This window comes from Salmo salar, chromosome ssa25 (genome assembly GCF_905237065.1).
Source record: "Salmo salar chromosome ssa25, Ssal_v3.1, whole genome shotgun sequence".
Taxonomy (NCBI): domain Eukaryota; kingdom Metazoa; phylum Chordata; class Actinopteri; order Salmoniformes; family Salmonidae; genus Salmo; species Salmo salar.
Window position 1 is genome coordinate 52,018,988 of NC_059466.1, and position 24,480 is coordinate 52,043,467.

At 35.2% G+C, this 24,480-nt stretch overlaps 1 pseudogene; it reads right to left on the reverse strand.

Annotated features, from left to right (window-relative positions):
- The window catches only part of LOC106586936 (ATP-binding cassette sub-family B member 6-like), a 91,218-nt pseudogene that overhangs the window by 28,723 nt on the left and 38,015 nt on the right, over positions 1-24,480 (reverse strand).

Genomic DNA, 24,480 nt, shown 5'->3' on the forward strand with positions numbered 1-24,480 from the left:
TACCATACTATATACAGGGTCAGTTAATACCATGCTATATACAGGATCAGTTAATACCATACTATATACAGGATCAGTTAATACCATACTATATACAGTTAATACCATACTATATACAGTTAATACCATACTATATACAGGGTCAGTTAATACCATACTATATACAGGATCAGTTAATACCATACTATATACAGGACCAGGTTAATACCATACCATATACAGGGTCAGTTAATACCATACTATATACAGTTAATACCATACTATATACAGGGTCAGTTAATACCATACTATATACAGGGTCAGTTAATACCATACTATATACAGGGCCAGTTTAATACAATACTATATACAGGATCAGTTAATACCATACTATATACAGGGTCAGTTAATACCATACTATATACAGGACCAGGTTAATACCATACCATACTATATACAGTTAATACCATACTATATACAGGATCAGTTAATACCATACTATATACAGGGTCAGTTAATACCATACTATATACAGGGTCAGTTAATACCATACTATATACAGGGCCAGTTTAATACCATACTATATACAGGATCAGTTAATACCATACTATATACAGGGTCAGTTAATACCATACTATATACAGGGTCAGTTAATACCATACTATATACAGGACCAGGTTAATACCATACCATACTATATACAGTTAATACCATACTATATACAGGGTCAGTTAATACCATACTATATACAGGATCAGTTAATACCATACTATATACAGGATCAGTTAATACCATACTATATACAGGGTCAGTTAATACCATACTATATACAGGGTCAGGTTAATACCATACTATATACAGGGTCAGTTAATACCATACTATATACAGGACCAGGTTAATACCATACCATACAATATACAGTTAATACCATACTATATACAGGACCAGGTTAATACCATACCATACTATATACAGGGTCAGTTATTACCATACTATATACAGGATCAGGTTAATACCATACTATATACAGGATCAGGTTAATACCATACCATACTATATACAGTTAATACCATACTATATACAGGGTCAGTTAATACCATACTATATACAGGGTCAGTTAATACCATACTATATACAGTTAATACCATACTATGTACAGGGTCAGTTAATACCATACTATATACAGGGTCAGTTAATACCATACTATATACAGTTAATACCATACTATATACATGGTCAGTTAATACCATACTATATACAGGATCAGTTAATACCATACTATATACAGGATCAGTTAATACCATACTATATACAGTTAATACCATGCTATATACAGGAACAGTTAATACCATACTATATACAGTTAATACCATACTATATACAGGGTCAGTTAATACCATACTATATACAGTTAATACCATACTATATACAGTTAATACCATACTATATACAGGGTCAGTTAATACCATGCTATATACAGGATCAGTTAATACCATACTATATACAGGATCAGTTAATACCATACTATATACAGTTAATGCCATACTATATACAGTTAATACCATACTATATACAGGGTCAGTTAATACCATACTATATAGAGGATCAGTTAATACCATACTATATACAGGGTCAGTTAATACCATACTATATGCAGGATCAGTTAATACCATACTATATTCAGTTAATACCATACTATATACAGGGTCAGTTAATACCATACTATATACAGGGTCAGTTAATACCCTACTATATACAGTTAATACCATACTATATACAGGGCCAGTTAATACCATACCATACTATATACAGTTATTAGCATACTATATACAGGATCAGTTAATACCATACTATATACAGGGTCAGTTATTACCATACTATATACAGGACCAGGTTAATACCATACTATATACAGTTAATACCATACTATATACAGGGCCAGTTAATACCATACCATACTATATACAGTTAATGCCATACTATATACAGGATCAGTTAATACCATACTATATACAGGGTCAGTTAATACCATACTATATACAGGGTCAGTTAATACCATACTATATACAGGATCAGTTAATACCATACTATATACAGGGTCAGTTAATACCATACTATATACAGGATCAGTTAATACCATACTATATACAGGGTCAGTTAATACCATACTATATACAGGATCAGTTAATACCATACTATATACAGGGTCAGGTTAATACCATACTATATACAGGACCAGGTTAATACCATACCATATACAGGGTCAGTTAATACCATACTATATACAGTTAAAACCATACTATATACAGGGTGAGTTAATACCATACTATATACAGGGTCAGTTAATACCATACTATATACAGGGCCAGTTTAATACCATACTATATACAGGATCAGTTAATACCATACTATATACAGGGTCAGTTAATACCATACTATATACAGGACCAGGTTAATACCATACCATACTATATACAGTTAATACCATACTATATACAGGATCAGTTAATACCATACTATATACAGGGTCAGTTAATACCATACTATATACAGGGTCAGGTAATACCATACTATATACAGGGCCAGTTTAATACCATACTATATACAGGATCAGTTAATACCATACTATATACAGGGTCAGTTAATACCATACTATATACAGGACCAGGTTAATACCATACCATACTATATACAGTTAATACCATACTATATACAGGGTCAGTTAATACCATACTATATACAGGATCAGTTAATACCATACTATATACAGGATCAGTTAATACCATACTATATACAGGGTCAGTCATTACCATACTATATACAGGGTCAGGTTAATACCATACTATATACACGGTCGGTTAATACCATACTATATACAGGACCAGGTTAATACCATACCATACTATATACAGTTAATACCATACTATATACAGGACCAGGTTAATACCATACCATATACAGGGTCAGTTAATACCATACTATATACAGTTAATACCATACTATATACAGGGTCAGTTAATACCATACTATACACAGGGTCAGTTAATACCATACTATATACAGGGCCAGTTTAATACCATACTATATACAGGATCAGTTAATACCATACTATATACAGGGTCAGTTAATACCATACTATATACAGGACCAGGTAAATACCATACCATACTATATACAGTTAATACCATACTATATACAGGACCAGGTTAATACCATACCATACTATATACAGTTAATACCATACTATATACAGGGTCAGTTAATACCATACTATATACAGGATCAGTTAATACCATACTATATACAGGATCAGTTAATACCATACTATATACAGGGTCAGTCAATACCATACTATATACAGGGTCAGGTTAATACCATACTATATACACGGTCAGTTAATACCATACTATATACAGGACCAGGTTAATACCATACCATACTATATACAGTTAATACCATACTATATACAGGACCAGGTTAATACCATACCATATACAGGGTCAGTTAATACCATACTATATACAGTTAATACCATACTATATACGGGGTCAGTTAATACCATACTATATACAGGGTCAGTTAATACCATACTATATACAGGATCAGGTTAATACCATACTATATACAGGATCAGGTTAATACCATACCATATACAGGGTCAGTTAATACCATACTATATACAGTTAATACCATACTATATACAGGGTCAGTTAATACCATACTATATACAGGGTCAGTTAATACCATACTATATACAGGGCCAGTTTAATACCATACTATATACAGGATCAGTTAATACCATACTATATACAGGGTCAGTTAATACCATACTATATACAGGACCAGGTTAATACCATACCATACCATACTATATACAGTTAATACCATACTATATACAGGATCAGTTAATACCATACTATATACAGGGTCACGTTAATACCATACTATATACAGGGTCAGGTAATACCATACTATACACAGGGCCAGTTTAATACCATACTATATACAGGATCAGTTAATACCATACTATATACAGGGTCGGTTAATACCATACTATATACAGGACCAGGTTAATACCATACCATACTATATACAGTTAATACCATACTATATACAGGGTCAGTTAATACCATACTATATACAGGATCAGTTAATACCATACTATATACAGGATCAGTTAATACCATACTATATACAGGGTCAGTCAATACCATACTATATACAGGGTCAGGTTAATACCATACTATATACACGGTCAGTTAAAACCATACTATATACAGGACCAGGTTAATACCATACCATACTATATACAGTTAATACCATACTATATACAGGACCAGGTTAATACCATACCATATACAGGGTCAGTTAATACCATACTATATACAGTTAATACCATACTATATACAGGGTCAGTTAATACCATACTATATACAGGGTCAGTTAATACCATACTATATACAGGGCCAGGTTAATACCATACCATACTATATACAGTTAATACCATACTATATACAGGATCAGTTAATACCATACTATATACAGGGTCAGTTAATACCATACTATATACAGGGTCAGGTAATACCATACTATATACAGGGCCAGTTTAATACCATACTATATACAGGATCAGTTAATACCATACTATATACAGGGTCAGTTAATACCATACTATATACAGGACCAGGTTAATACCATACCATACTATATACAGTTAATACCAAACTATATACAGGGTCAGTTAATACCATACTATATACAGGATCAGTTAATACCATACTATATACAGGATCAGTTAATACCATACTATATACAGGGTCAGTCAATACCATACTATATACAGGGTCAGGTTAATACCATACTATATACACGGTCAGTTAATACCATACTATATACAGGACCAGGTTAATACCATACCATACTATATACAGTTAATACCATACTATATACAGGACGAGGTTAATACCATACCATACTATATACAGGGTCAGTTAATACCATACTATATACAGGATCAGGTTAATACCATACTATATACAGGATCAGGTTAATACCATACCATGCTATATACAGTTAATACCATACTATATACAGGGTCAGTTAATACCATACTATATACAGGGTCAGTTAATACCATACTATATACAGGGTCAGTTAATACCATACTATATACAGGGTCAGTTAATACCATACTATATACAGGATCAGTTAATACCATACTATATACAGGGTCATTTAATACCATACTATATACAGGATCAGTTAATACCATACTATATACAGGGTCAGTTAATACCATACTATATACAGGGTCAGGTTAATACCATGCTATATACAGTTAATACCATACTATATACACTGGTCAGTTAATACCATACTATATACAGGGTCAGTTAATAGCATACTATATACAGTTAATACCATACTATATACAGGGTCAGTTAATACCATACCATATACAGGGTCAGTTAATACCATACTATATACAGTTAATACCATACTATATACAGGGTCAGTTAATACCATACTATATACAGGGTCAGTTAATACCATACTATATACAGGGCCAGTTTAATACCATACTATATACAGGATCAGTTAATACCATACTATATACAGGGTCAGTTAATACCATACTATATACAGGACCAGGTAAATACCATACCATACTATATACAGTTAATACCATACTATATACAGGACCAGGTTAATACCATACCATACTATATACAGTTAATACCATACTATATACAGGGTCAGTTAATACCATACTATATACAGGATCAGTTAATACCATACTATATACAGGATCAGTTAATACCATACTATATACAGGGTCAGTCAATACCATACTATATACAGGGTCAGGTTAATACCATACTATATACACGGTCAGTTAATACCATACTATATACAGGACCAGGTTAATACCATACCATACTATATACAGTTAATACCATACTATATACAGGACCAGGTTAATACCATACCATATACAGGGTCAGTTATTACCATACTATATACAGTTAATACCATACTATATACAGGGTCAGTTAATACCATACTATATACAGGGTCAGTTAATACCATACTATATACAGGATCAGGTTAATACCATACTATATACAGGATCAGGTTAATACCATACCATATACAGGGTCAGTTAATACCATACTATATACAGTTAATACCATACTATATACAGGGTCAGTTAATACCATACTATATACAGGGTCAGTTAATACCATACTATATACAGGGCCAGTTTAATACCATACTATATACAGGATCAGTTAATACCATACTATATACAGGGTCAGTTAATACCATACTATATACAGGACCAGGTTAATACCATACCATACCATACTATATACAGTTAATACCATACTATATACAGGATCAGTTAATACCATACTATATACAGGGTCAGTTAATACCATACTATATACAGGGTCAGGTAATACCATACTATACACAGGGCCAGTTTAATACCATACTATATACAGGATCAGTTAATACCATACTATATACAGGGTCAGTTAATACCATACTATATACAGGACCAGGTTAATACCATACCATACTATATACAGTTAATACCATACTATATACAGGGTCAGTTAATACCATACTTTATACAGGATCAGTTAATACCATACTATATACAGGATCAGTTAATACCATACTATATACAGGGTCAGTCAATACCATACTATATACAGGGTCAGGTTAATACCATACTATATACACGGTCAGTTAAAACCATACTATATACAGGACCAGGTTAATACCATACCATACTATATACAGTTAATACCATACATATACAGGACCAGGTTAATACCATACCATATACAGGGTCAGTTAATACCATACTATATACAGTTAATACCATACTATATACAGGGTCAGTTAATACCATACTATATACAGGGTCAGTTATTACCATACTATATACAGGGCCAGGTTAATACCATACCATACTATATACAGTTAATACCATACTATATACAGGATCAGTTAATACCATACTATATACAGGGTCAGTTAATACCATACTATATACAGGGTCAGGTAATACCATACTATATACAGGGCCAGTTTAATACCATACTATATACAGGATCAGTTAATACCATACTATATACAGGGTCAGTTAATACCATACTATATACAGGACCAGGTTAATACCATACCATACTATATACAGTTAATACCAAACTATATACAGGGTCAGTTAATACCATACTATATACAGGATCAGTTAATACCATACTATATACAGGATCAGTTAATACCATACTATATACAGGGTCAGTCAATACCATACTATATACAGGGTCAGGTTAATACCATACTATATACACGGTCAGTTAATACCATACTATATACAGGACCAGGTTAATACCATACCATACTATATACAGTTAATACCATACTATATACAGGACCAGGTTAATACCATACCATACTATATACAGGGTCAGTTAATACCATACTATATACAGGATCAGGTTAATACCATACTATATACAGGATCAGGTTAATACCATACCATGCTATATACAGTTAATACCATACTATATACAGGGTCAGTTAATACCATACTATATACAGGGTCAGTTAATACCATACTATATACAGGGTCAGTTAATACCATACTATATACAGGGTCAGTTAATACCATACTATATACAGGATCAGTTAATACCATACTATATACAGGGTCATTTAATACCATACTATATACAGGATCAGTTAATACCATACTATATACAGGGTCAGTTAATACCATACTATATACAGGGTCAGGTTAATACCATGCTATATACAGTTAATACCATACTATATACATGGTCAGTTAATACCATACTATATACAGGGTCAGTTAATAGCATACTATATACAGGATCAGTTAATACCATACTATATACACGGTCAGGTTAATACCATACTATATACAGGACCAGGTTAATACCATACCATATACAGGGTCAGTTAATACCATACTATATACAGTTAATACCATACTATATACAGGGTCAGTTAATCACCATACTATATACAGGGTCAGTTAATACCATACTATATACAGGGCCAGTTTAATACCATACCATACTATATACAGTTAATACCATACTATATACAGGATCAGTTAATACCATACTATATACAGGGTCAGTTAATACCATACTATATACAGGGTCAGTTAATACCATACTATATACAGGGCCAGTTTAATACCATACTATATACAGGATCAGTTAATACCATACTATATACAGGGTCAGTTAATACCATACTATATACAGCACCAGGTTAATACCATACCATACTATATACAGTTAATACCATACTATATACAGGGTCAGTTAATACCATACTATATACAGGATCAGTTAATACCATACTATATACAGGATCAGTTAATACCATACTATATACAGGGTCAGTTAATACCATACTATATACAGGGTCAGGTTAATACCATACTATATACAGCGTCAGTTAATACCATACTATATACAGGACCAGGTTAATACCATACCATACTATATACAGGGTCAGTTAATACCATACTATATACAGGATCAGGTTAATACCATACTATATACAGGATCAGGTTAATACCATACCATACTATATACAGTTAATACCATACTATATACAGGGTCAGTTAATACCATACTATATACAGGGTCAGTTAATACCATACGATATACAGTTAATACCATACTATATACAGTTAATACCATACTATATACAGGGTCAGCTAATACCATACTATATACAGGGTCAGTTAATACCATACTATATACAGTTAATACCATACTATATACATGGTCAGTTAATACCATACTATATACAGGGTCAGTTAATACCATACTATATACAGGGTCAGTTAATACCATACTATATACAGTTAATACCATACCATATACAGGATCAGTTAATACCATACTATATACAGGATCAGTTAATACCATACTATATACAGTTAATACCATGCTATATACAGGATCAGTTAATACCATACTATATACAGTTAATACCATACTATATACAGGGTCAGTTATTACCATACTATATACAGTTAATACCATACTATATACAGGGTCAGTTAATACCATGCTATATACAGGATCAGTTAATACCATACTATATACAGGATCAGTTAATACCATACTATATACAGTTAATACCATACTATATACAGTTAATACCATACTATATACAGGGTCAGTTAATACCATACTATATACAGGATCAGTTAATACCATACTATATACAGGACCAGGTTAATACCATACCATATACAGGGTCAGTTAATACCATACTATATACAGTTAATACCATACTATATACAGGGTCAGTTAATACCATACTATATACAGGGTCAGTTAATACCATACTATATACAGAGCCAGTTTAATACAATACTATATACAGGATCAGTTAATACCATACTATATACAGGGTCAGTTAATTCCCATACTATATACAGGACCAGGTTAATACCATACCATACTATATACAGTTAATACCATACTATATACAGGATCAGTTAATACCATACTATATACAGGGTCAGTTAATACCATACTATATACAGGGTCAGTTAATACCATACTATATACAGTTAATACCATACTATATACAGTTAATACCATACTATATACAGGGTCAGTTAATACCACACTATATACAGGGTCAGTTAATACCATACTATATACAGTTAATACCATACTATATACATGGTCAGTTAATACCATACTATATACAGGGTCAGTTAATACCATACTATATACAGTTAATACCATACTATATACAGGGTCAGTTAATACCATACTATATACAGGATCAGTTAATACCATACTATATACAGGGTCAGTTAATACCATACTATATGCAGGATCAGTTAATACCATACTATATTCAGTTAATACCATACTATATACAGGGTCAGTTAATACCATACTATATACGGGGTCAGTTAATACCCTACTATATACAGTTAATACCATACTATATACAGGGTCACTTAATACCATGCTATATACAGGGTCAGTTAATACCATACTATATACAGAGCCAGTTTAATACAATACTATATACAGGATCAGTTAATACCATACTATATACAGGGTCAGTTAATTCCATACTATATACAGGACCAGGTTAATACCATACCATACTATATACAGTTAATACCATACTATATACAGGATCAGTTAATACCATACTATATACAGGGTCAGTTAATACCATACTATATACAGGGTCAGTTAATACCATACTATATACAGGGCCAGTTTAATACCATACTATATACAGGATCAGTTAATGCCATACTATATACAGGGTCCGTTAATACCATACTATATACAGGACCAGGTTAATACCATACCATACTATATACAGTTAATACCATACTATATACAGGGTCAGTTAATACCATACTATATACAGGATCAGTTAATACCATACTATATACAGGATCAGTTAATACCATACTATATACAGGGTCAGTTAATACCATACTATATACAGGGTCAGGTTAATACCATACTATATACAGGGTCAGTTAATACCATACTATATACAGGACCAGGTTAATACCATACCATACTATATACAGTTAATACCATACTATATACAGGACCAGGTTAATACCATACCATACCATATACAGGGTCAGTTAATACCATACTATATACAGGATCAGGTTAATACCATACTATATACGGGATCAGGTTAATACCATACCATACTATATACAGTTAATACCATACTATATACAGGGTCAGTTAATACCATACTATATACAGGGTCAGTTAATACCATACTATATACAGTTAATACCATACTATATACAGTTAATACCATACTATATACAGGGTCAGTTAATACCATACTATATACAGGGTCAGTTAATACCATACTATATACAGTTAATACCATACTATATACATGGTCAGTTAATACCATACTATATACAGGGTCAGTTAATACCATACTATATACAGGGTCAAGTTAATACCATACTATATACAGTTAATACCATACTATATACAGGATCAGTTAATACCATACTATATACAGGATCAGTTAATACCATACTATATACAGTTAATACCATGCTATATACAGGATCAGTTAATACCATACTATATACAGTTAATACCATACTATATACAGGGTCAGTTAATACCATACTATATACAGTTAATACCATACTATATACAGTTAATACCATACTATATACAGGGTCAGTTAATACCATGCTATATACATGATCAGTTAATACCATACTATATACAGTTAATACCATACTATATACAGTTAATACCATACTATATACAGTTAATACCATACTATATACAGGGTCAGTTAATACCATACTATATACAGGATCAGTTAATACCATACTATATACAGGGGTCAGTTAATACCATACTATATGCAGGATCAGTTAATACCATACTATATTCAGTTAATACCATACTATATACAGGGTCAGTTAATACCATACTATATACAGGGTCAGTTAATACCCTACTATATACAGTTAATACCATACTATATACAGGGCCAGTTAATACCATACCATACTATATACAGTTAATACCATACTATATACAGGATCAGTTAATACCATACTATATACAGGGTCAGTTAATACCATAGTATATACAGGGCCAGGTTAATACCATACTATATACAGTGAATACCATACTATATACAGGGCCAGTTAATACCATACCATACTATATACAGTTAATACCATACTATATACAGGATCAGTTAATACCATACTATATCAGGGTCAGTTAATACCATACTATATACAGGGTCAGTTAATACCATACTATATACAGGATCAGTTAATACCATACTATATACAGGGTCAGTTAATACCATACTATATACAGGATCAGTTAATACCACTACTATATACAGGGTCAGTTAATACCATACTATATACAGGATCAGTTAATACCATACTATATACAGGGTCAGGTTAATACCATACTATATACAGGACCAGGTTAATACCATACCATATACAGGGTCAGTTAATACCATACTATATACAGTTAATACCATACTATATACAGGGGTCAGTTAATACCATACTATATACAGTTAATACCATACTATATACAGGGTCAGTTAATACCATACTATATACAGTTAATACCATACTATATACAGTTAATACCATACTATATACAGGGTCAGTTAATACCATGCTATATACAGGATCAGTTAATACCATACTATATACAGTTAATACCATACTATATACAGTTAATACCACACTATATACAGTTAATACCATACTATATACAGGGTCAGTTAATACCATACTATATAAAGGATCAGTTAATACCATACTATATACAGGGTCAGTTAATACCATACTATATGCAGGATCAGTTAATACCATACTATATTCAGTTAATACCATAATATATACAGGGTCAGTTAATACCATACTATATACAGGGTCAGTTAATACCCTACTATATACAGTTAATACCATACTATATACAGGGCCAGTTAATACCATACCATACTATATACAGTTAATACCATACTATATACAGGATCAGTTAATACCATACTATATACAGGGTCAGTTAATACCATACTATATACAGGACCAGGTTAATACCATACTATATACAGTTAATACCATACTATATACAGGGCAAGTTAATACCATACCATACTATATACAGTTAATACCATACTATATACAGGATCAGTTAATACCATACTATATACAGGGTCAGTTAATACCATACTATATACAGGGTCAGTTAATACCATACTATATACAGGATCAGTTAATACCATACTATATACAGGGTCAGTTAATACCATACTATATACAGGATCAGTTAATACCATACTATATACAGGGTCAGTTAATACCATACTATATACAGGATCAGTTAATACCATACTATATACAGGGTCAGGTTAATACCATACTATATACAGGACCAGGTTAATACCATACCATATACAGGGTCAGTTAATACCATACTATATACAGTTAATACCATACTATATACAGGGTCAGTTAATACCATACTATATACAGGGTCAGTTAATACCATACTATATACAGGGCCAGTTTAATACCATACTATATACAGGATCAGTTAATACCATACTATATACAGGGTCAGTTAATACCATACTATATACAGGACCAGGTTAATACCATACCATACTATATACAGTTAATACCATACTATATACAGGATCAGTTAATACCATACTATATACAGGGTCAGTTAATACCATACTATATACAGGGTCAGGTAATACCATACTATATACAGGGCCAGTTTAATACCATACTATATACAGGATCCGTTAATACCATACTATATACAGGGTCAGTTAATACCATACTATATACAGGATCAGTTAATACCATACTATATACAGGATCAGTCAATACCATACTATATACAGGGTCAGTCAATACCATACTATATACAGGGTCAGGTTAATACCATACTATATACACGGTCAGTTAATACCATACTATATACAGGACCAGGTTAATACCATACCATACTATATACAGTTAATACCATACTATATACAGGACCAGGTTAATACCATACCATACTATATACAGGGTCAGTTAATACCATACTATATACAGGATCAGGTTAATACCATACTATATACAGGATCAGGTTAATACCATACCATACTATATACAGTTGATACCATACTATATACAGGGTCAGTTAATACCATACTATATACAGGGTCAGTTAATACCATACTATATACAGTTAATACCATACTATATACAGGATCAGTTAATACCATACTATATACAGGGTCAGTTAATACCATACTATATACAGGGTCAGTTAATACCATACTATATACTGGATCAGTTAATACCATACTATATACAGGATCAGTTAATACCATACTATATACAGTTAATACCATGCTATATACAGGATCAGTTAATACCATACTATATACAGTTAATACCATACTATATACAGTTAATACCATACTATATACAGGGTCAGTTAATACCATACTATATACAGGATCAGTTAATACCATACTATATACAGGGTCAGTTAATACCATACTATATGCAGGATCAGTTAATAGCATACTATATTCAGTTAATTCCATACTATATACAGGGTCAGTTAATACCATACTATATACAGGGTCAGTTAATACCATACTATATACAGGGTCAGGTTAATACCATACTATATACAGGGTCAGTTAATACCATACTATATACAGGGTCAGGTTAATACCATACTATATACAGGACCAGTTAATACCATACTATATACAGGATCAGTTAATACCATACTATATACAGGACCAGTTTAATACCATACTATATACAGGACCAGTTAATACCATACTATATACAGGATCAGTTAATACCATACTATATACAGGATCAGTTAATACCATACTTTATACAGGGCCAGTTAATACCATACTATATACAGGGCCAGTTTAATACCATACTATATACAGGATCAGTTAATACCATACTATATACAGGGTCAGTTAATACCATACTATATACAGGACCAGGTTAATACCATACCATACTATATACAGTTAATACCATACTATATACAGGGTCAGTTAATACCATACTATATACAGGATCAGTTAATACCATACTATATACAGGATCAGTTAATACCATACTATATACAGGGTCAGTTAATACCATACTATATACAGGGTCAGGTTAATACCATACCATATACAGGGTCAGTTAATACCATACTATATACAGGACCAGGTTAATACCATACCATACTATATACAGTTAATACCATACTATATACAGGACCAGGTTAATACCATACCATACTATATACAGGGTAAGTTAATACCATACTATATACAGGATCAGGTTAATACCATACCATACTATATACAGTTAATACCATACAATATACGGGGTCAGTTAATACCATACTATATACAGGGTCAGTTAATACCATACTATATACAGTTAATACCATACTATATACAGTTAATACCATACTATATACAGGGTCAGTTAATACCATACTATATACAGGGTCAGTTAATACCATACTATATACAGGGTCAGTTAATACCATACTATATACAGGATCAGTTAATACCATACTATAAACAGGATCAGTTAATACCATACTATATACAGTTAATACCATACTATATACATGGTCAGTTAATACCATACTATATACAGGGTCAGTTAATACCATACTATATACAGGGTCAGTTAATACCATACTATATAAAGTTAATACCATACTATATACAGGATAAGTTAATACCATACTATATACAGGATCAGTTAATACCATACTATATACAGTTAATACCATGCTATATACAGGATCAGTTAATACCATACTATATAAACTTAATACCATACTATATACAGGGTCAGTTAATACCATACTATATACAGGGTCAGTTAATACCATGCTATATACAGGATCAGTTAATACCATACTATATACAGGATCAGTTAATACCATACTATATACAGTTAATACCATACTATATACAGTTAATACCATACTATATACAGTTAATACCATACTATATACAGGGTCAGTTAATACCACACTATATACAGGATCAGTTAATACCATACTATATACAGGGTCAGTTAATACCATACTATATGCAGGATCAGTTAATACCATACTATATTCAGTTAATACCATACTATATACAGGGTCAGTTAATACCATACTATATACAGGGTCAAGTTAATACCATACTATATACAGGGTCAGGTTAATACCATACTATATACAGGACCAGTTAATACCATACTATATACAGGATCAGTTAATACCATACTATATACAGGATCAGTTAATACCATACTATATGCAGGATCAGTTAATACCATACTATATTCAGTTAATACCATACTATATACAGTTAATACCATACTATATACAGGATCAGTTAATACCATACTATATACAGGGTCAGGTTAATACCATGCTATATACAGTTAATACCATACTATATACAGTTAATACCATACTATATACAGGATCAGTTAATCACCATACTATATACAGTTAATACCATACTATATACAGTTAATACCATACTATATACAGGATCAGTTAATACCATACTATATTCAGTTAATACCATACTATATACAGTTAATACCATACTATATACAGTTAATACCATACTATATACAGTTAATACCATACTATATACAGGGTCAGTTAATACCATACTATATACAGGGTCAGTTAATACCATACTATATACAGGGTCAGTTAATACCATACTATATACAGGGTCAGTTAATACCATACTATATACAGGGTCAGTTAATACCATACTATATGCAGGATCAGTTAATACCATACTATATACAGGATCAGTTAATACCATACTATATACAGGATCAGTTATTACCATACTATATTCAGTTAATACCATACTATATACAGGGTCAGTTAATACCATACTATATACAGGGTCAGGTTAATACCATACTATATACAGGGTCAGTTAATACCATACTATATACAGGATCAGTTAATACCATACTATATACAGTTAATACCATACTATATACAGGGTCAGTTAATACCATACTATATACAGGGTCAGTTAATACCATGCTATATACAGGATCAGTTAATACCATACTATATACAGGATCAGTTAATACCATACTATATACAGTTAATACCATACTATATACAGTTAATACCATACTATATACAGTTAATACCATACTATATACAGGGTCAGTTAATACCACACTATATACAGGATCAGTTAATACCATACTATATACAGGGTCAGTTAATACCATACTATATGCAGGATCAGTTAATACCATACTATATTCAGTTAATACCATACTATATACAGGGTCAGTTAATACCATACTATATACAGGGTCAGTTAATACCATACTATATACAGGGTCAGGTTAATACCATACTATATACAGGACCAGTTAATACCATACTATATACAGGATCAGTTAATACCATACTATATACAGGATCAGTTAATACCATACTATATGCAGGATCAGTTAATACCATACTATATTCAGTTAATACCATACTATATACAGTTAATACCATACTATATACAGGATCAGTTAATACCATACTATATACAGGGTCAGGTTAATACCATGCTATATACAGTTAATACCATACTATATACAGTTAATACCATACTATATACAGGATCAGTTAATACCATACTATATACAGTTAATACCATACTATATACAGTTAATACCATACTATATACAGGATCAGTTAATACCATACTATATTCAGTTAATACCATACTATATACAGTTAATACCATACTATATACAGTTAATACCATACTATATACAGTTAATACCATACTATATACAGGGTCAGTTAATACCATACTATATACAGGGTCAGTTAATACCATACTATATACAGGGTCAGTTAATACCATACTATATACAGGGTCAGTTAATACCATACTATATACAGGGTCAGTTAATACCATACTATATACAGGGTCAGTTAATACCATACTATATACAGGATCAGTTAATACCATACTATATACAGGGTCAGTTAATACCATACTATATACAGGGTCAGTTAATACCATACTATATACAGTTAATACCATACTATATACAGGGTCAGTTAATACCATACTATATACAGGGAGGGAAAAAAGTATTTGATCCCCTGCTGATTTTGTACGTTTGCCCACTGACAAAGAAATGATCAGTCTATAATTTTAATGGTTTGTGAGACAGAATAACAACAGAAATGCAGGTCAAAAATGTTATTAAATGATTTGCATTGCCTTTAAATTGTTTAATTTGAGTCAAATGTTTCGAGCTTCCCACAATAAGTTGGGTGAATTTTGGCCCATTCCTCCTGACAGAGCTGGTGTAACTGAGTCAGGTTTGTCGGCCTCCTTGCACGTACACGCTTTTTTCAGTTCTGTTCACAAATTTTCTATGGGATGGAGGTCATGGCTTTGTGATGGCCACTCCAATACCTTGACTTTGTTGTCCTTAAGCCATTTTGCCACAACTTTGGAAGTATGCTTGGGGTCATTGTCCATTTGGAAGACCCATTTGCGACCAAGCTTTAACTTCCTGACTGATGTCTTGAGATGTTGCTTCCAATATATCCAATTTTCCTGCCTCATGATGCCATCTATTTTGTGAAGTGCACCAGTCCCTCCTGCAGCAAAGCACCCCCACAACATGATGCCGCCACCCCCGTGCTTCACGGTTGGGATGGTGTTCTTCGGCTTGTGAGCCTCCCCCTTTTTCCTCCAAACATAACGATGGTCATTATGGCCAAACAGTTCAATTTTTGTTTCATCAGACCAGAAGACATTTCTCCAAAAGTACCATCTTTGTCCCCATGTGCAGTTGCAAACCGTAGTCTGGCTTTTTTATGGCAGTTTTGGAGCAGTGGCTTCTTCCTTGCTGAGCGGCCTTTCGGGTTATGTCGATATAGGACTCGTTTTACTGTGGATATAGATACTTTTGTACCTGTTTCCTCCAGTATCTTCACAAGGTCCTTTGCTGTTGTTCTGGGATTGATTTGCACTTTTCGCACCAAAGTACGTTCATCTCTAGGAGACAGAACGCGTCTCTTTCCTGAGCGGTATGACGGCTGCGTGGTCCCATGGTGTTTATACTTGCGTACTATTGTTTGTACAGATGAACGTGGTACCTTCAGGCGTTTGGAAATTGCTCCCAAGGATGAACCAGACTTGTGGAGGTCTACAATATTATTTCTGAGGTCTTGGCTGATTTATTTAGATTTTCCCATGATGTGAAGCAAAGAGGCACTGAGTTTGAAGGTAGGCCTTGAAATACATCCACAGGTACACCTGCAATTGACTCAAATGATATCAATTAGCCTATCAGAAACTTCTAAAGCCATGACATCATTTTCTGGTATTTTCCAAACTTACAACTTGAACTGTATGTATAGGGTGATGGTAACTAGGCAACAGGATATATAATAAACAGAATAGCGGCGGCAGTGTTAATGATGATTATATGTGAGTGTGTGTGTGTGTGTGTGTGTGTGTGTGTGTGTGTGTGTGTGTGTGTGTGTGTGTGTGTGTGTGTGTGTGTGTGTGTGTGTGTGTGTGTGTGTGTGTGAAAAAATAAAATACAAGGGTCAACTCAGATAGTCTGTATAGCCATTCATTCTGTTCATCTGTCTTGGGGATAGAAGCCGTTAGGAGCCTGTTGGTGCCAGACTTGATGCTCCGGTACCGCCTGCCATCAGGAAGCAGAGAGAATAGTCTATGTATTGTGTGGTTGGAGTCTTTAACGATTTTCCGGGACTTCCTTTCACACCGCCTGATATATGGGGATCCGGGATTGCAGGGATCCTCGGCCCCAGTGATGTACCGGGCTGGCCGCACCACCCTCTGTAGCGCCATGTGATTGAGGGCGGTGCTGTTGCCATAACCAGCGGTGATGCAACCAGTCAAGATGCTCTCAATGGTGCAGCTGTAGAACTTTTTGAGGATTTGAGGGCCCGTGCCAAACCTTTTCAACCTCCTGAGGGGAAAAAGGTGCTGTCATTAGTGATTTGGACAACGAGGAACTTGAAGCTCTCGACCCGCTCCACTACAGCCCGGTTGATGTGGATCGGGGGGGTCGTTCTTGACCTCCTGCTTCCTGTAGTTCAACGATCAGCTTCATTGGTCTTACTAACGTTGAGGGAGAGGCTGTTGTCCCGGCAACACATGTCCCACTGGTGACGATGTTGGAGGGGACAATGGTGACGACGTTGGAGGGGACAATGGTGACGACGTTGGAGGGGACAATGGTGACGACGTTGGAGGGGACAATGGTGACGATGTTGGAGGGGACAATGGTGACGACGTTGGAGGGGACAATGGTGACGACGTTGGAGGGGACAATGGTGACGACGTTGGAGGGGACAATGGTGACGATGTTGGAGGGGACAATGGTGACGACGTTGGAGGGGACAATGGTGATGATGTTGGAGGGGACAATGGTGACGATGTTGGAGGGACAATGGTGATGACGTTGGAGGGGACAATGGTGTTGAACGCTGAGCTGTAGTCAATAAATATCATTCTCACATAGGTAGTCATGAGGGATACAGGACGGTAGTCATGAGGGATACAGGGGGCGGTAGTCATGAGGGATACAGGGCGGTAGTCATGAGGGATACAGGGCGGTAGTCATGAGGGATACAGGGCGGTAGTCATGAGTGATACAGGGCGGTAGTCATGAGGGATACAGGGTGGTAGTCATGAGGGATACAGGGCGGTAGTCATGAGTGATACAGGGCGGTAGTCATGAGGGATACAGGGCGGTAGTCATGAGGGATACAGGGCGGTAGTCATGAGGGGATACAGGGCGGTAGTCATGAGGGATACAGGGCGGTAGTCATGAGGGATACAGGGGTGGTAGTCATGAGGATACAGGGCGGTAGTCATGAGGATACAGGGCGGTAGTCATGAGGGATACAGGGCGGTAGTCATGAGGGATACAGGGCGGTAGTCATGAGGGATACAGGGCGGTAGTCATGAGGATACAGGGCGGTAGTCATGAGGGGATACAGGGTGGTAGTCATGAGGGATACAGGGTGGTAGTCATGAGGGATACAGGGTGGTAGTCATGAGGGATACAGGGGGGTAGTCATGAGGGATACAGGGGGGTAGTCATGAGGGATACAGGGCGGTAGTCATGAGGGATACAGGGCGGTAGTCATGAGTGATACAGGGTGGTAGTCATGAGGGATACAGGGCGGTAGTCATGAGGGATACAGGGCGGTAGTCATGAGGGATACAGGGCGGTAGTCATGAGTGATACAGGGTGGTAGTCATGAGGGATACAGGGCGGTAGTCATGAGGGATACAGGGAAGTAGTCATTTCACATAGAGTTGTTGTGTATCTTTACTATATCCACTTCCAGTTCTGTCTGGTAAAGCATCATGGGAACTGTAGTAATCTCATAATTCTAACAGCCAAGCATCATGGGAACTGTAGTAATCTCAGTATTCTAACAGTCAAGCATCATGGGAACTGTAGTAATCGCAGCATTCTAACAGCCAAGCATCATGGGAACTGTAGTAATCTCAGTATTCTAACAGCCAAGCATCATGGGAACTGTAGTAATCTCAGCATTCTAACAGCCAAGCATCATGGGAACTGTAGTAATCTCAGTATTCTAACAGCCAAGCATCATGGGAACTGTAGTAATCTCAGCATTCGAACAGCCAAGCATCATGGGAACTGTAGTAATCTCAGCATTCTAACATCTAAGCATCATGGGAACTGTAGTAATCTCAGCATTCTAAAAGCCAAGCATCATGGGAACTGTAGTAATCTCAGCATTCTAACGTCTAAGCATCATGGGAACTGTAGTAATCTCAGCATTCTAAAAGCCAAGCATCATGGGAACTGTAGTAATCTCAGCATTCTAACATCTAAGCATCATGGGAACTGTAGTAATCTCAGTATTCTAACATCTAAGCATCATGGGAAATGTAGTAATCTCAGCATTCTAACAGCCAAGCATCATGGGAACTGTAGTAATCTCAGCATTCTAACAACCAAGCATCATGGGAACTGTAGTAATCTCAGTATTCTAAAAGCCAAGCATCATGGGAACTGTAGTAATCTCAGCATTCTAACAACCAAGCATCATGGAAGTTGTAGTAATTGAATCATTTTGGGCAATTTGGATAACCAGGGCCACTAAAAACTTTCTTTGGAGTCGTGGAGACAAGCTGTGTAACGTTCCTATAACACTCTCTCTTTACTAAGCCACCTCTTAAAACAGTTTCTCACAGATTTGTTGAAAGCGCAAGAACGAAATGCAACAATGAGACGGGAACAAGAGGTCAAGTTTGCTCAGCCATAACGTGATATAAAAATGACTGTATAGTAAAATAAAGGTTTCTACCAGTAGAATAGAACCCAAGTTGTCCAGCAAGGGAACAGCTCTATGCATAATGAAATATCAAACCAGGACAATATTTCACAGGTAGTGGCACCCTCTACTACACTGAAAGTAGAGTTTAATTGCCTGACAGCATCTTGTACAGTGTTTACTACCTACCACTAAAGCCAGTTACTCACCTCCCTCTCTCAGCAATCTGGCCATCTTGGACGACCAGGATCTGGTCTGATCCAATGATGGTCGACAATCTGAAACAAAACACAATAACATGCACTTCAGCAAGAATGACTTGGTCAGAACCAGCATCGGTGAAGAATGGAACACTATAAGAATGACTTGGTTAGAACCCTCATCGGTGTAGAATGGAACACTATAAGAATGACTTGGTTAGAACCAGCATCGGTGTAGAATGGAACACTATAAGAATGACTTGGTTAGAACCAGCATCGGTGTAGAATGGAACACTATAAGAATGACTTGGTTAGAACCAGCATCGGTGTAGAATGGAACACTGTAAGAATGACTTGGTTAGAACCAGCATCGGTGTAGAATGGAACACTATAAGAATGACTTGGTTAGAACCAGCATCTGTGTAGAATGGAACACTATAAGAATGACTTGGTTAGAACCAGCATCGGTGTAGAATGGAACACTATAAGAATGACTTACAACACCTGTTGTATTCAGCATTTCACTGTAAGGTCTACTACACCTGTTGTATTCAGCATTTCACTGTGAGGTCTACTACACCTGTTGTATTCAGCATTTCACTGTGAGGTCTACTACACCTGTTGTATTCAGCATTTCACTGTGAGGTCTACTACACCTGTTGTATTCAGCATTTCACTGTGAGGTCTACTACACCTGTTGTATTCAGCATTTCACTGTAAGGTCTACTACACCTGTTGTATTCAGCATTTCACTGTGAGGTCTACTACACCTGTTGTATTCAGCATTTCACTGTGAGGTCTACTACACCGGTTGTATTCAGCATGTCACTGTGAGGTCTACTACACCTGTTGTATTCAGCATTTCACTGTGAGGTCTACTACACCTGTTGTATTCAGCATTTCACTGTGAGGTCTACTACACCTGTTGTATTCAGCATTTCACTGTGAGGTCTACTACACCTGTTGTATTCAGCATTTCACTGTAAGGTCTACTACACCTGTTGTATTCAGCATTTCACTGTGAGGTCTACTACACCTGTTGTATTCAGCATTTCACTGTAAGGTCTACTACACCTGTTGTATTCAGCATTTCACTGTGAGGTCTACTACACCTGTTGTATTCAGCATTTCACTGTGCGGTCTACTACACCTGTTGTATTCAGCATTTCACTGTAAGGTCTACTACACCTGTTGTATTCAGCATTTCACTGTGAGGTCTACTACACCTGTTGTATTCAGCATTTCACTGTAAGGTCTACTACACCTGTTGTATTCAGCATTTCACTGTGAGGTCTACTACACCTGTTGTATTCAGCATTTCACTGTAAGGTCTACTACACCTGTTGTATTCAGCATTTCACTGTGCGGTCTACTACACCTGTTGTATTCAGCATTTCACTGTAAGGTCTACTACACCTGTTGTATTCAGCATTTCACTGTGAGGTCTACTACACCTGTTGTATTCAGCATTTCACTGTGAGGTCTACTACACCTGTTGTATTCAGCATTTCACTGTGAGGTCTACTACACCTGTTGTATTCAGCATTTCACTGTGAGGTCTACTACACCTGTTGTATTCAGCATTTCACTGTAAGGTCTACTACACCTGTTGTATTCAGCATTTCACTGTAAGGTCTACTACACCTGTTGTATTCAGCATTTCACTGTGAGGTCTACTAGACCTGTTGTATTCAGCATTTCACTGTGAGGTCTACTACACGTGTTGTATTCAGCATTTCACTGTGAGGTCTACTACACCTGTTGTATTCAGCATTTCACTGATAAAATGTGATTTTATTTGATATGGGCTGTAATAGGAGACAGCACAGAGAAGTGGTTGACATGTTGTAGAGTTATTTTGACATGCATAGGCAAGACGTGCTTTGATAATGTAACCTATGGATTAAAGACTGGAGTCAGGATTAAAGACTGGAGTCAGGATTAAAGACTGGAGTCAGGATTAAAGACTGGAGTCAAGATTAAAGACTGGAGTCAAGATTAAAGACTGGAGTCAGGATTAAAGAATAAAGTCAGGATTAAAGAATAAAGTCAGGATTAAAGACTGGAGTCAGGATTAAAGACTGGAGTCAGGATTAAAGACTGGAGTCAGGATTAAAGACTGGAGTCAGGATTAAAGACTGGAGTCAGGATTAAAGACTGGAGTCAGGATTAAAGACTGGAGTCAGGATTAAAGAATAAAATCAGGATTAAAGACTGGAGTCAGGATTAAAGAATAAAGTCAGGATTAAAGACTGGAGTCAGGATTAAAGAATAAAGTCAGGATTAAAGACTGGAGTCAGGATTAAAGACTGGAGTCAGGA